Genomic DNA, 14,251 nt, shown 5'->3' with positions numbered 1-14,251 from the left:
TACATGAAAAACGTTATGGAAAAAACACGGCCTGCTCACGTATTAGGAGGGTAGTATGAGTCACCAGAAAAAATAATGGGTGTTTTTAATGAATCTATCATGGTTAAAATGGAGTTTGAAGTTACAATGAGTGTGTGTGGGGAGAGGCCCTGGGGCCTGGGCCTGCCGGAGGGCCAGATAACATTTACATCAAATATCTAAATACTGAATGAAGAAAATTAAAAACTGTTCAGGGTGTTCATACAAGCCTGATTAGACCATACAATGACAACAAGTTTTTTTGAAAGTGGAATATCCCTTTAAGAGTCTGCCAAATGTCTAAATTGTAAATTGTACAGTAGCCTGTTCGACAACCCAGGATGCCATGTGGGCAGTGTCATATTGTGTTTGCTTATGCACTAGTGTTGAGTTTGGTTTTTGCTGTTCTTTGCCCAATTTACATACCTGTTTTCTTGGTTTACTTATTTGTATGGGTGCACGTGTGTTCATTTAGTGGAGAGAAGTTGTCAAATATTGTGTTTGTTTGCTACTGACACCTGTGGTCCTAGTTGTGTTATGACACTAGAGGGCAATGCAAGCTATAGTTTTCCCATGGTTCCACAGTATGTGGCCAGCCAACAGGAAATAAACAACAGAACAAAATGAACCTTTGTACATTTGGTGTAAGGAGATCGATGAGAGTGTTTTAGGCCCAGTTATCTTTATTCCATGAACATCTCCATTCAGAAACATTGCCATTCAGAAGATTGACTTCCATTATACTAAATGGAGGTGTCACCTAAACCAAACCTTAACCCTAACCCTAATCTCAGTGGGGTATTTCTGAATGGGGATGTTTCAAAGTGGGGGTGTTTCTGGAAGTCTGCCCCCAAGGTCATGGCATCATCTTGGCGCTGCTGTTTATAATAAGAATCACAGTGTCCTTGAACGACAATCAGAAGTGAATGCAGACTTTGCTCTTTCAGATCCTTGCAGAAAGCTGTGCACGCTGTGCACGTGCCAAGATGCCTTACTTAAAAATCCAGCCAGCCAACAAGATGGATGTCATCAATGAAAGTAAACACATACATTACACACAAGCGTGCACGCATGCACGCACGCACGCACGCACGCATGCACGCACACACACACACACACACAGAATGACTAGGTATAAGGTTACTGTAAGCATTAATACATTACCACACACGTACACTAGATGGTTATACTGTAGCTTCCTGCACTAAACCAATCTTAATGTTAACTCAACTTTAAACACAATGACGAGTGGTGTATATGTGTTTTGTCCACGTAATGTTACAGTTGTTGCCAGATACAACTCCAACAGGAAGATGGAGGTGAACTATTAGCTTCCTGTACTGTACTAAACCATTCTTAATGTTAACTCAAACACAATGACGAGTGATGATGACACAAAGACAATGCAAATCGTCCCAAATGCAACACAATACAAAGTTAACAGTTACACTTGCATACTTTAGCTATGTTTTTCCTTTGTTAATGATGGCTAATGCCTTTTCATTTCTTGTACTCCTCCCCTCCCCCTCCCCTCCCCTCTCCCTGTCGGTCTGTCTGTCTGTTTCTCTCCCTCTCTGTGTGTGTGTGTGTGTGCGTGTGTGTGTGTGTGTGTGTGTGTGTGTGTGTGTGTGTGCGTGCGCGCGCGCGCGTGCGTGCGTGCGTGCGTGTGTGTGGTAGAAAAATCCCGCCAGACCAAATGGTGCCCAGCTGGTTTGATCTTCATGTGCCTCATAGTCATCACGTTCCTCTGTATGATGGTTTTCCTGGTCACGTTGGCTTTGTGCCTTGGCCACACCACTCCCGAGGTAAAATTGTTAGAACATCGACAGGCATTTGCAATCGTGTTGTTAGGCCTACAGCAGGGATCTTCAATGTTTTCAGGCCAAGGACCCCTTAGTAGAGAGAGAGATGAAGCAGGGACCCCCACAACCTTATCATAGATTCCATATAGTTTAATCATTTGACAGCACAATCATCAGTGTATTTTGGATTCTTGTCATTTTGTGTTTTCAGATATTTAACCATTTGAACCGTCAATACTTAATAAACTTGTCCTTTCACTCTGTACTTAGTCTGCTCTTTTCCCTTCAAACCTCTTTGCCAAAAATAGCCGATCTACAAGCTCAAAGCGCCTCGCAGCGCGAGGTGTTGCGAGCTTGTTGATCTGCTATTTGTGGCTAAAGTTCTCAGAATATGGACACTAGGGTTCAAGTGGTTATAAAGGAGAAAAAAAGTTTCTACCACTCAAAGATTTGGAGGACCCCCTGTAGTAACTCTGAGGACCCCCTAGGGGTCCCGGACCCCCTGTTGAAGACCCCTGGCCTACAGTATTTAAATGCAATTCAAATAATCTTTTTTTCCAATGAAAAGAAGGGTCGAAAAGTGAACACTTGTTTTCAGTAACAAAAGAGAAGAATTAGGACCCCCAAATTAAACTGTCTTAAAAACTGTCTCTCTTGTGTTTGCTCAGGGAAACGGAGACATTGACACCGCATTGGTGCGGAGGGTGGAGCTACTGGAGAAGTCCTCAGGTTAGCAACAGCAAGTTGTGGAAAATAATGAATACCAGTGAGTTGGAGGCCAGTAAATTAAAACACATAAAATGGGAGATTTACCTTTGAGTAAAATGCTAAATAATTCAAAGGAGGAAAACATGCCGAAATCAACGATAACACATTTAAAAATGTCCCTATAAATTATGGCTACGCCCCCAGCCCGGCCAGACAGTCTGCGATGGTTAAAACTCAAAAAGTTGAGTGGACAGGTGTCATTTAGAGTCGCCAAGTTGCCAGGACGCAGCCATGTCTCAGTGATAAAAAATACATCTAAATTCTTTTTAAAATCCCTACAATTAAAGGACATTAAAATCAAGGATCTGACATTCAAGAGACCCATTGAGATAGGTGTGGTGATGACAGGAGGAGGGGTGGTAACTTGATTTCTGTGAGTAGTACTGGGAATGATGAGGTTGTTTGTGTTGACCAGTGGGGTGCGTCTGTAAGCACCAAGTGGTAATCTGACAGAGATATGGACCGGAACGGACATGGGGAAGGATGGAAGCAATAAGACTGCGGTGGTAGCTGGTGAAGGTGGAGGGGGGTTACTGGCGTCACGTAGTGACCGGTGCAGTAAGCTGACAGGTGGGTGTCAGGCATAATCGCCTATAACATTTTCGCCAGGTCTTTTCGCGGGGCACTTTTGCCGTGGAGCCTGGAGGAGAGTGTTTTCACCTAACCTATCTGGCCGTTTCACCGCCGTTGAAGAGCCATTTCACCTAAGCTCAATTCTGCTGTCAGACTGTCCATGTTTGCCTCACCCTCTGCTGTCGGTGACCATTACACTATCCTATGCACTCCATAGAAATCAAAGTAATACAGATTAGAGCTATTGAAATCAGGTGCCTCTCTATCTCTCTCTCTCTCTCTCTCTCTCTCTCTCTCTCTCTCTCTCTCTCTCTCTCTCTCTCTCTCTGCCTAAAGCACGATGTTATTTCTCTCTGATGCGTCCTCTCTTTGAGGCGCATGCAGCGCACAGACTGGGCAGCTCAGAGCGCCAGTGGCGTCAGTTCAGAAAAAGCTAAGGTATGGCAACATGACTGGTACCAGTCATGTTGCCATACCTTAGCAACAGGCACGATGAAAAGTACATTTTATTATGTCCCCCTGTAGCCAAGGTATGGCAGCTGCCATAGCTTGCCATACCCAATTGACGCCTCTGCAGAGCGCACGACCACTCACTCGCGTTGCGGGCTGCGCGTTGATACAGGCAGCAAAGACAGAACAAATGCTGGGCTCGCAGTTTGATTAAAGCTAATGAATGCCGTTTTACCCACCTGTAGTCCTACTGTCCCTGTCAGTCACAGTTTATTTAGTGTCGGCGCTCCTTCGCTTAAGCCTACATCAATCCAAAATCCATTTTGCCTGGTTTAAAATGTTAAGTCGAGTGTCTTTAACGAGGCAATATTGACACGCTCTGTCTGTGTGTCAGACAGACAGACAGACAGACAGACAGACAGACAGACAGACAGACATAATTTGGCACAGAGCAGAGGAGAGCGCTGAGCGCACCACCAGAACCAGACACAGAAAGTTTATGCTTGCGGGGTTGATCTGCGCGCCTCCCTCCAGAACAATTTTGCTGCATATCCTATCTATATTTTACAAATCTTCTTTACCATACATAAAGCATAGCAGCAGTAGGCCTATGATAATATTCAAAATCAAATGCTATGATGTATATCGGGACATCATGACTCATGACCTATTTGCGCAGTGCACGTATCAATTAATTAATTATTATTTGGACGCACCTGATTCCAAAGCTCTAATCTGTATGTCTACGCTCAATTCTGCTGTCAGACTGTCCATGTTTGCATATTATCCCTTTGTCATTTAAATATTATATTGATTGTGACAGGTGTTACCTGTCAAACGGTGACCATTACACACGGCTATGCACTCCTAATCACATCAATACAGATAGTTATTGGAATCAGGTGCGTCCAAATAATTAATTAATTGATACATAACCTAATAAGCGGATTGAAAGACCGGCAAAAAAGGGAGTCACAGAGTTTTTGGATTGATTGTAGGCTTAAGCGAAGGAGCGCCGACACAAAATAAACAGTGACTGATGGGGGCTGTAGGTGGGTAAAACAGCATTCATTAGCTTTTATCAAACTACAATACAAGCCCAGCATTTGTTCTGTCTCAGCTCACCCTGTAGACAATATGCCTTCCGGTGTGTTCCAAGATTTCTAGCGGAAGTCTGCGTTTAACGGACGTTACGTCATGCGGTGCGGGTCTGTTTACATTCCCCAGCGAAAAAACTAAAATAGATTGTAGCTCTTAACTCACTCTTAATAGGTGTAACATTGCTTGAATCAATGTTTTTGTTTGTATATTGTTTATTGCGAGCGCAACCGACGGAGCAGGAGACGTAGACCAGAGTTAATTTCGTGCAGGGAATACGTTTGCAGGAACACCGCACCGTGAAAAAAATACAGCTTCCGGTGAAATTCCTACGGCGGAAGTTGAACGCTTTCTGCTTTCTCTGTCACCAGGCTTTTCTCTTCGGAGATGAGTATAAGCCTGGCTACGCGAGGCTAGTCTCTGCTGCGTGAGTGGTGCGCTCTTCAGAGGCGTCAATTGGGTATGGCAAGCTATGGCAGCTGCCATACCTTGGCTACAAGGGACATAATAAAATGTACTTTTCATCGTGCCTGTTGCCAAGGTATGGCAACATGACTGGTGTCACACCAGTCATGTTGCCATACCTTAGCTTTTTTTTAACTGACGCCACTGGCGCTCTGAGCTGCCCAGTCTGTGCTCTCTGCATGCGCCTCAGAGAGGACGCATCAGAGAGAAATAACATTGTGCTTTAGGAGGACCGGACTGTGGACTTTTTGCCCTGTGCAAAGCCCTAAATGATTCCAATAGTTTTAACTTCTAATCTGTATTAATGTGATTTCTATGGAGTGGCATTGCATAGGATAGCCGTCAACGTTGTTTGACAGGTAACACCACTGGCAAGCAAACATGGACAGTCTGAGGGTAGGCAAAATGGCTCTTCAACAGCAGTGAATCGACCAGACAGGCCTGGTGAAAAGGCTCTCCTCCACGGTGAAAAAGCCACGCGAAAAGACCAAATGCGTGTAGGCGAATATGTTATAGGCGAAAGTGCTGGTGACCGACAGGTGATGTTGGTGGCCAGTACTTTTTTCCCCAATTAAGGTGAAGCTAGTCATGGAATAGATTGGGAATCTTCCAGACCGAATCAAAATTGTCTACATAGCCGTATCCACAGGCAACACAGAAATTCCTGATCCAATTGTCGGCACTGAATAGGCGGCTGAACAATTCAGAGGAATTATGAAGAGTTGGGATCAAGCCTGAGAACATGCACCTTTTGTTCATACTTTCAATTAAGTTGGCTAAGGCGGCATTCACACAGGCACGTTTTATTACGATTAAAACTAATCCTATAACATATTGTTGGAAAATACACAACGGTTGGGCATGTGTGAAGACGCATCCGTATTCTTTTTCGAATAAAAGAAACAAATGCAAATCCACAAAAAAACGGTGGTTTCGATGCGCTACCGCAAACGCTTCCCTGTTGGTGTGAATCCATCCGTCTTAAATACAGGCAATAAAACATTGTGGTAGGCTATATAGAGCCAGTGCGGGTTAAATCCATAGTTATTTAAAAGGTTAAATCCCCCTCCAGACTGTCCGCTCTCATTAAATGTCTGACCATTCTGGCCGCCTCCTCCCCTCGTTGATTTAATTTCTGATCACCGCTCCCTCGATCGCACATGGTGTAGGCCTATTATTTGTGAGGAGTTGCTCACAGTTAGATAGAAGGAAAGTGCCACTGGAGCGCGCGCTCTCTCTGTCGCTCTCTGTGCCAAATCATGTCCAAGTGGAGACACTTTACGCACGGAGGCTGCGGAGCGCAGAGAGGGAGCCAGCGGAGGGCAAGACGATCGAGGGGCAGAGAGAGAGAGAGACGTTGACGTTGACGTTCTACTCTTCGTAGATATTCATATCTTGCTAAAGTATTTTCTGTCTGGTTTATTGCTGGTAGATTTTGCGAGACCCTACGGCCGCCGCTGGTTTTATTTTTTAATCGCCCGTTTACGACCGTCGACCGCAGATAAATAGGCTAACGCCTGGTCCTGCGGTTACATTGTGAGTTGAACTTGAAGAATTAATAAACACAGGGAGATGGAGGAGGCATTATTATGCAGCTTGGATACATACATGTCCCTGGACAGACGTGGACGATTCCTTGTTTCGGATGACAAAGTGCAGTGCGAGCGCAAACGTATCAATTAAATATGCAAGAATGTAGCAACTTCACCCCTCCCATTCGCACGACTAAACCGAATTATATTATGAGAATGTGGCCTAAGTCTCATAGTCCTTGCGCAAATCGGCTGATTGAGTAGGCCTACATTTTATGTCATTAACTCCCACGTGTACAATGATAGTATGGGCAGACTGGTGACACTGGACAATATCTGGGATGTGTGTGAGCAAGTCCTTGATTTTAGCACCAGAGAATGAGTATGTAATGCAATCTGGAATGGCTACATGTCTTATTATCGAATCGCCCACGAGGATGTATTTAGGGGGTAAAAATGTAGGGGATTTGCGGTTCCATTTGCTGCACTGGCGTCTGTTTTAATAGCAGTAGGAGTGGCTTCACTGACCGGGTTGGGTGGAGGCGGAGGGGGGTCAGAGGCTGCTGACACTGCCGGAGTGATACCCATTTAGGCCTGAACACATTATGACGCAATATTTTATGCTTTAAATATAAAAAAATAGCAGATATACAAGCTCACAGCGCGGCACCGAGTGCCGCGCTGCGAGCTTGTAGATCTGCTATTTTTGAAAAATAGTGAAAATTAGAATTTTGACCCGATTCTTTAAGTGTCTTTTGAATCCTTCTAAGGTTCTTTTGAAAAAAACTATGTTTCTATGTCAGCAATCTGTCCAGCCATCGTCAAAGAAAAGGTCCTTTTGACTTAACTGGAGCTCAGTTAGGCTGTTCTTGAGAGACTACTATGTCAATGGTTCTCAAACCTTTTCATGTGAAGGACCCCCAAAATGATATGTATTTGGCCACGGACCCCCATCTCAAAATATTTAGTTCCAGGGACCACCCAGAAGCAAAATTTGAGTTACAAACGTTCGCTTTGAAAATACATATATTCAAAGATTTACACACATTTTCACAACTTTTTCAAAAATAGCAGATCTACAAGCTCGCAGCGCGGCACTCGGTGCCGCGCTGTGAGCTTGTATATCTGCTATTTTTCACTGGTTAAAGCATTCAATAATTCTAGGCCTAAATGGGTTAACTCCTCCCCTGCTGGACGGCGGGGAAGAAGCACACTCGTTGTTCAGTCAGAACTTGGAAAGAGGCAGTACTGTAGGGGGCCGGAGACTTTATACGGCCCCGCCCTACTGGGCCAGTAACATGAGTGGCATGCCCTTCATCCAACGAAGTTGGTCTACGGGAGCATACCACGTGACAAGGTTCTGTGATTCGGGGGCGCTGATGCTGATTCCCATAAGGAGAGGAAAATCCCTCCTAGAGCTTAAAAACAGGTGTTTCGGTTGAAACACTTGCATGGTTGATTGATTGATTGTTTGATTTTTCTTCAGTAATGGATCGCACATTGACTGACTTTGAAAAGAGAAATGAAGGTACATAATGTGTTTTATTATTATTATTGTTACCCTTATTATTATTGAGTATTTTTTGTTGAAGAAATGTTGAATTATTGATTGATTGATTGATTGATTGATTGATTGATTGATTCGTCATCAGAAATGAATCGCAGATTGACTGACATCAAAAAGAACATTGAAGGTACATATGTGTTTTATTATTATTATTATTATTGAGTATTTTTTGGTGAAGAAATTTTGAATTATTGAATGATTGATTGATTGATTGATATCTTCAGAAATGGCTTCCAACCCGGCTGTCTCTGGTGTGAAAGTTGAAGAACTTAGAAACGAGGCGTTGAAATTGAAGAACAAAATCAAAGGTACACGAAATGGAACCTTACAGGATAGTGTTGGGAGAAAACAAAACTTCATTTAATGTTAATTAATGTTAATGTTAATTACCTTTGTGAATATTGATGAATGATTTCATATGTTGTATTTATTTCAGCTCACCAGGCTCGGGTGTCCAGTCTGCAGACCAAAATGTCCACCATGCGGACCCAAATAGAACTGAGCAGTAAGTACTATTATGTCTCAACTCTGAGAGTGTACAGACGGAACCAAATGCAGCCATCAGGGTCCATTTGGTTAATAACCAGAGAGTGTCCTCACATGGTGTGCATATATTCATAAAGTCACTCACAACAATAGAATGTTGTGCAATAGAACCTACTACAGTACACCTATTGAAACAATACAATTATTAATAGTTGTTTTGTGTTCTTGTGTTGACAGACAAATCACGGGTGGCCTTCTCTGCTGGTTTCGATCTGTAAAAAGTGCCCTCTCAAGACCATCAATGCAGTTTCCACTATGGTGAAAGAAATGCAAATGCCCTCTTTCCATGCATTAACTGATCTAACCTGAGGCCAGCATTCAAGAGAATTGCCTTGTCAAAACAAGCAGCATCTTATGTGATCTGGGAGTTGTGGAGGATGAGTTTCATTTTGTTTTTCACTGTCCGCTGTATCATGACTTAAGAAATGTCTTATTTGAAAAAATGCAAGCCAAGAATCCAGATTTGTTTTGGATGTCTGAATGTTCCATCATGTTACGCTGGCTGTTCACTAAGGAAGTTTTTGTTTTAGCAAAATTCTTAGAGAAGGAATGGCAGTTGCGTTGGAGAACATTGTATCCCTAAATAACGGCATGGACAATCATTACGTTTTTCTTTTGCATTTTTTTGTGTGTGGTTTATCTTGGTGTATGTATGTACTATGTTTGTGAGTGTCTTGTAAGCCCGTACGGGCTGGGCATCGTTTGGTGCAGGACACTCTAATAAAAACCCCTATCTATCTATCTATCTATATGTTGAAATCAATAAATGTGTTGAAATCGGCTAACTAGAATTAAAAAAATATTGAAATCGAAAATAGCTGACCTCCAACACGTCGCAGTGCGACGCATTGTGAGCTTGGAGGTCTGCTATTTTCAATATTTTCACCAAAAGGCCCTTTTAGAAATTTCAGCGAGTCTCCTTTGTGTCTCCATGGGGAACTGCTGTTGGTCAGCCAAATTATTGTCTCGGGAATGCGACAAAATTAGTTATTCTTTGGTGTGAAAACCTGGTCTTGTTTGGTTTGTAAATAATTACAGAAGTGTAAAGTTGATAAGCCACAGCATTGGGAATTATGGAGAAGAGATCACATAGGCTAATATGTGATCAGAATGTATTGAGCTGCAGTGTGGTTTAAAGCAGTTAACCTTTTCAGGCCACGACCCACAAAATAATCGGACCCCCTACCTCGACGAGCACTAAGAGTTGAGGGCGGCATAACATTTTGTTTAACACAGTACTATCTGTAGATCTGCTATTTTCAAATGTCTGACTCTAATATTTGACAATTTGGCCAATGTTTAATTTGTCATTTGAGAGGTATTTAGAAATGTGCAGATACTCTCCATACACTCTCCAAACTTTCTGTTGGTTTGTTTAATGTTGAGTGAGAAAACAATGTTGCACTTTAAATTAATCATCTGGGACCCCCCCAAAATACATTTCCCAACCCACAGGTTGAGAAACACTGCTTTAAACACCACACCACAGGTGCTGTGAGAACGTTTCAGAGAGAAGCTCAGATGGAGTTACATTGTGTAGACGTAGAAAAAGCATAAAACAATATTTTCTTTTCCACTGTGCCTTTATCATTGTGTGCAAACAATCCTCATCTTTTCTTTTTTTGGGAGGGGCCTTTAAGTGTTCTTTAACTAAACTAAACTAAATGGTTAATATTTGATTACAAATGTGGGGCAAAATACATATAATATATTATTTTTAATTACATTTAAGGCCCAATATTTCTACAAATGCTACAAAGCCTGTCATCATGTCATAAACAAAATCATGGATACTTGACGTTGTCTGACCATTTTCCAAAGCATTTAATTCATAAATTCATACATTTAGGGAGAAAACATAATTAGAAATGTAACACTGAGTTGACCAGGGAAGGTCAATAAAACATTTGTGTTGTTGTGAGCTTGTAGATCTGCTATTTTCAAACATTTTATACTTTTACTTTTGGTACTTTAAGTACATTTTGATGCCAATTCTGGACATTTACTTGTAACAGATTATTTCTACATTGCAGTATTGATACTTTTACTTAAGTATTCAATGTGAGTACTTTTTCCACCACTGGTGTTGCAGCATTATGTATGATAACATTATGTGTGACAATGTGTGGCAATGGTGGCTGCCTATGGAAACACTATTTGTTCCAATATCTGTCCTGAGTTTGAACTTAATGGCAATAAATCTCTCTCTCTCTCTTTATATATTGTGTACTTTTGTACTGTTTTGCAAGAGTTTTACAAAAAATATACACTACAGGGTTCCCAAACTTGTCAGGTTGTGTCAGGCCCTCAACGTATTCATATTTTTAACAATTTAAAGTCCTTAAATTGTCACTTTAGAAATGTATGCCTGTATGTAGCCTACTCATACTGTATTTTGTTTGGTTTGTTAACTGTTTCGTGAGAAAACAATGTCGCACATTCAAGCTAATCATCTGTGGAACACCCATAATGATTTGGGCACCCCGGCTAGGGGTGCCCCGGCTGAATGATATCATGGTATCTCAGGCTCTCTGACTCCAGGGCCCTCTGCTGCAAGCGTCCCTGTTCGCCCGCCTTCACCCCTCCTAGGAGGAAAAGCCTGACCACTGGCTGCCTACCCAGTCTCTCATTGCCCCACGACTCTCTGATAGCGTCTCGGCGATCTACTTGATGAGCCTCGACGGTTATCAGCTGCACCAGGAACGGCGCTTCCTTTCCCCCCGGACATTTGTCCGTCTCATCGATGATGTAAGGGTAGGCGGTGTAAGGGGTCCCAGGGGTCAGCGGGTCACTTAATCCGTACACCGCCTTTTCCACGAGTGAGAGGATACACAGGAGTAATATGGCGATCTTATAGTGCTGTGGTTTCCTGCACCGCATTGCGAGCCTTGTTGAGGTTGATGCCCTGTCCTAATTCCTGTTGAAATTCCTTCTGGGTTACCTTTCGTGTAATCTAATTAGGTTTAATGCCCAAGACTCTTTTTAAACTTGTATTGGCGAGTGTGTTTTGTCATCCTGATGACGTCACTATGAGTTGACCATATTAGGGCTGCAGTGCAACGTGATTATTTCCGTAGTTCTATTCCTTTGATATTTTGATATAATGCAGGGCTCAAAATGTACTTTTTTCTTACTTGGTGGCACCGGTGCTCCCACTTTATACATTTTAGGAGCAACAGAAAAAAAAGACACTGCACTCTGTCGAAGTGTCAACTGAAGGACCTCCAAGCTCACAACGCGTTGCAATGCGTTGTGAAGGCAGCATTCAAAAGAATTGCCTTGACCAAACTCTCCTGAACTTGAATGCAGCATCTTATGTTGAAAGAATTCCCCTCTGTAGAAATCCATGCCGTTACGCCACATCTCCGGTATTCACTTGCTTATGCTTAGTTCAGTGTGGTATCAAGTACAACAAAGCCAATGAAAAGACATTTCATTTCAAAAAGGTTGCTGACCCCTGGTCTACAGTATACAGGCTTCATAAAGAAAGGTTTTGAATCTAGTCTTATGCAGAGTGTTTGTTCCACAGCTGAGGAGAAACTGAACTGCTCTGCCTTCTTTTCTAACCTCAGATATTAATCTTTATTATCATTGTCACAAGTGCCAAACGATCAGTGCATCACTAAAATCATTCAAAAATAGCTAAACCATATACTTCCCGTCATTGCACAACCCCTATTACACTTAACATGCACTGCACAGACAAACATGTAAATAAAAGCAGCTGTTATTGCACAAACTCTCATATTGCACTTAAACCCAAACAGCACCATCAAACATGTATGTTCATCAGATCAACGTTTCTTAGTAGCACGGGATAGAAGCTGTTACTAAACCTGCTTGTCCCTGACTTTATCGATCTATACCTTCTTTCTGATGGCATCAGATCAAACAGGGAGTGACCGGGGTGGGAAGTGTCCTTTAAAATGTTCTCTATTGTTTTGTGACAGTGGAACCTGTGTAGTTCTTCCAGTGTGGGGAGAGGGCAGCCAACGATTCTCTGTGCTGTGTTTATGATCTGGACCTTTAACCTCTGAGCTGCTGTGCCACTGGTGTACCACACACATATCGTCGTTGTCGGTTGGAAACCTCGTATCTCCAAGTTTCAAATTTGTACGTTCTTTCGCAAAGTAAAGCCCCGCTTCATTGTACAAGGCCGTCGCACAAAAGTAGTGAAAACAGCAGATCTACAAGCACACAACGCCTCGCACCGCGAGGCGTTGTGTGCTTGTAGATCGTCTGTTTTCACTAGTTCAAATCATTTTTAAAAGGAAAAATGCTAAACGAAAGGACATACAAGTTTTTCACCCGACAACGACGATATATACAGTAGCACCTCTCTCTGCTGGGTGTTCACGCACGCACGCACGCACGCACACACACACACACAGGCTGCTGACTCATGAGCGTCACTCGTATCACTCTGCGTGGGGAGAGTTTCCCATCCGTTGCTTCATTCTTTGGTGGGATTTGAAACTTTGTTTTTAATCTGTGAGACCGGAGAGTCATAACTCCTTTGTGAACAGTAGTTCTTTGATGGTTCAAAGTCCCTTGAATATAGAGAAACAGCAAGAAGTTTCGTCAAATTAAAAAAGGCAGTTCAAGAAAGGTTCAAGGTTGTTCATGGCTCCTTCATGTCCTCTGTCTTTCTCATTCATGGCCTGTCTGTCTCCTCCTCCTCTCTCACACCAACTTCCATGTCCTCTTGTCGCTAACATCCATGAATCTCCTCTTTGGTCTTCCTCTAGGCCTCCTGCATGGAAGTTCCAACCACAGCATGCTTCTACCCATATATACTTAATAAGCTTCTACCCATATACTTACTCACTATCCCTCCTCATGTCCAGACCATCTCAGTCATGATGTCCTGATCCTATCCATCCTTGCTACGTCCCGAGAGGGGGTCCAACCTATGTTCCCCAGGTTCTATGTTCCCCAGGTTCTATGTTCCCCACTTCCCCTCCAAAAAGGTTCTATGTTCCCCAGGTTCTATGTTCCCCACCCACCCTCCCCACAAAAAGGTTCCATATCCCCCTCTCAACCAAAAACAGGATCTACTGTATATTCCCCACAAAAAAAAAAGTATGTTCCCCACTCAAATGCAGGAAATGGTGGGACATCTTGCCCAGGTGCCCAGATGTCTCCACCCCAAAGTGCCCACTCGTCTATGTGCCCACTCGTCCAAATGCCCACGTCCCTATTGCCCAGATGTCCAGGTGCCCACTCGTCCAGATGCCCAGACATAACAAAAGTATGGTGTCCAGATGTCCCTAGTGTCCCCTTTCCCACTAATATTGGGTGTTTTGAGTTGTTATTAATAATTATAAAGGAATGTTTCCTGTATTTTTGGATAAGTGGGGAACAGAACCTATTGTAAGTTGAGCGGGGAACATAGAACCATTTTTGTGGGGGTAAGAGGGGAACACAGAACC

Source organism: Nannobrachium achirus, assembly GCF_963921795.1.
Source record: "Nannobrachium achirus genome assembly, chromosome: 24".
NCBI lineage: Eukaryota > Metazoa > Chordata > Actinopteri > Myctophiformes > Myctophidae > Nannobrachium > Nannobrachium achirus.
This window is presented reverse-complemented; position numbering follows the sequence as displayed.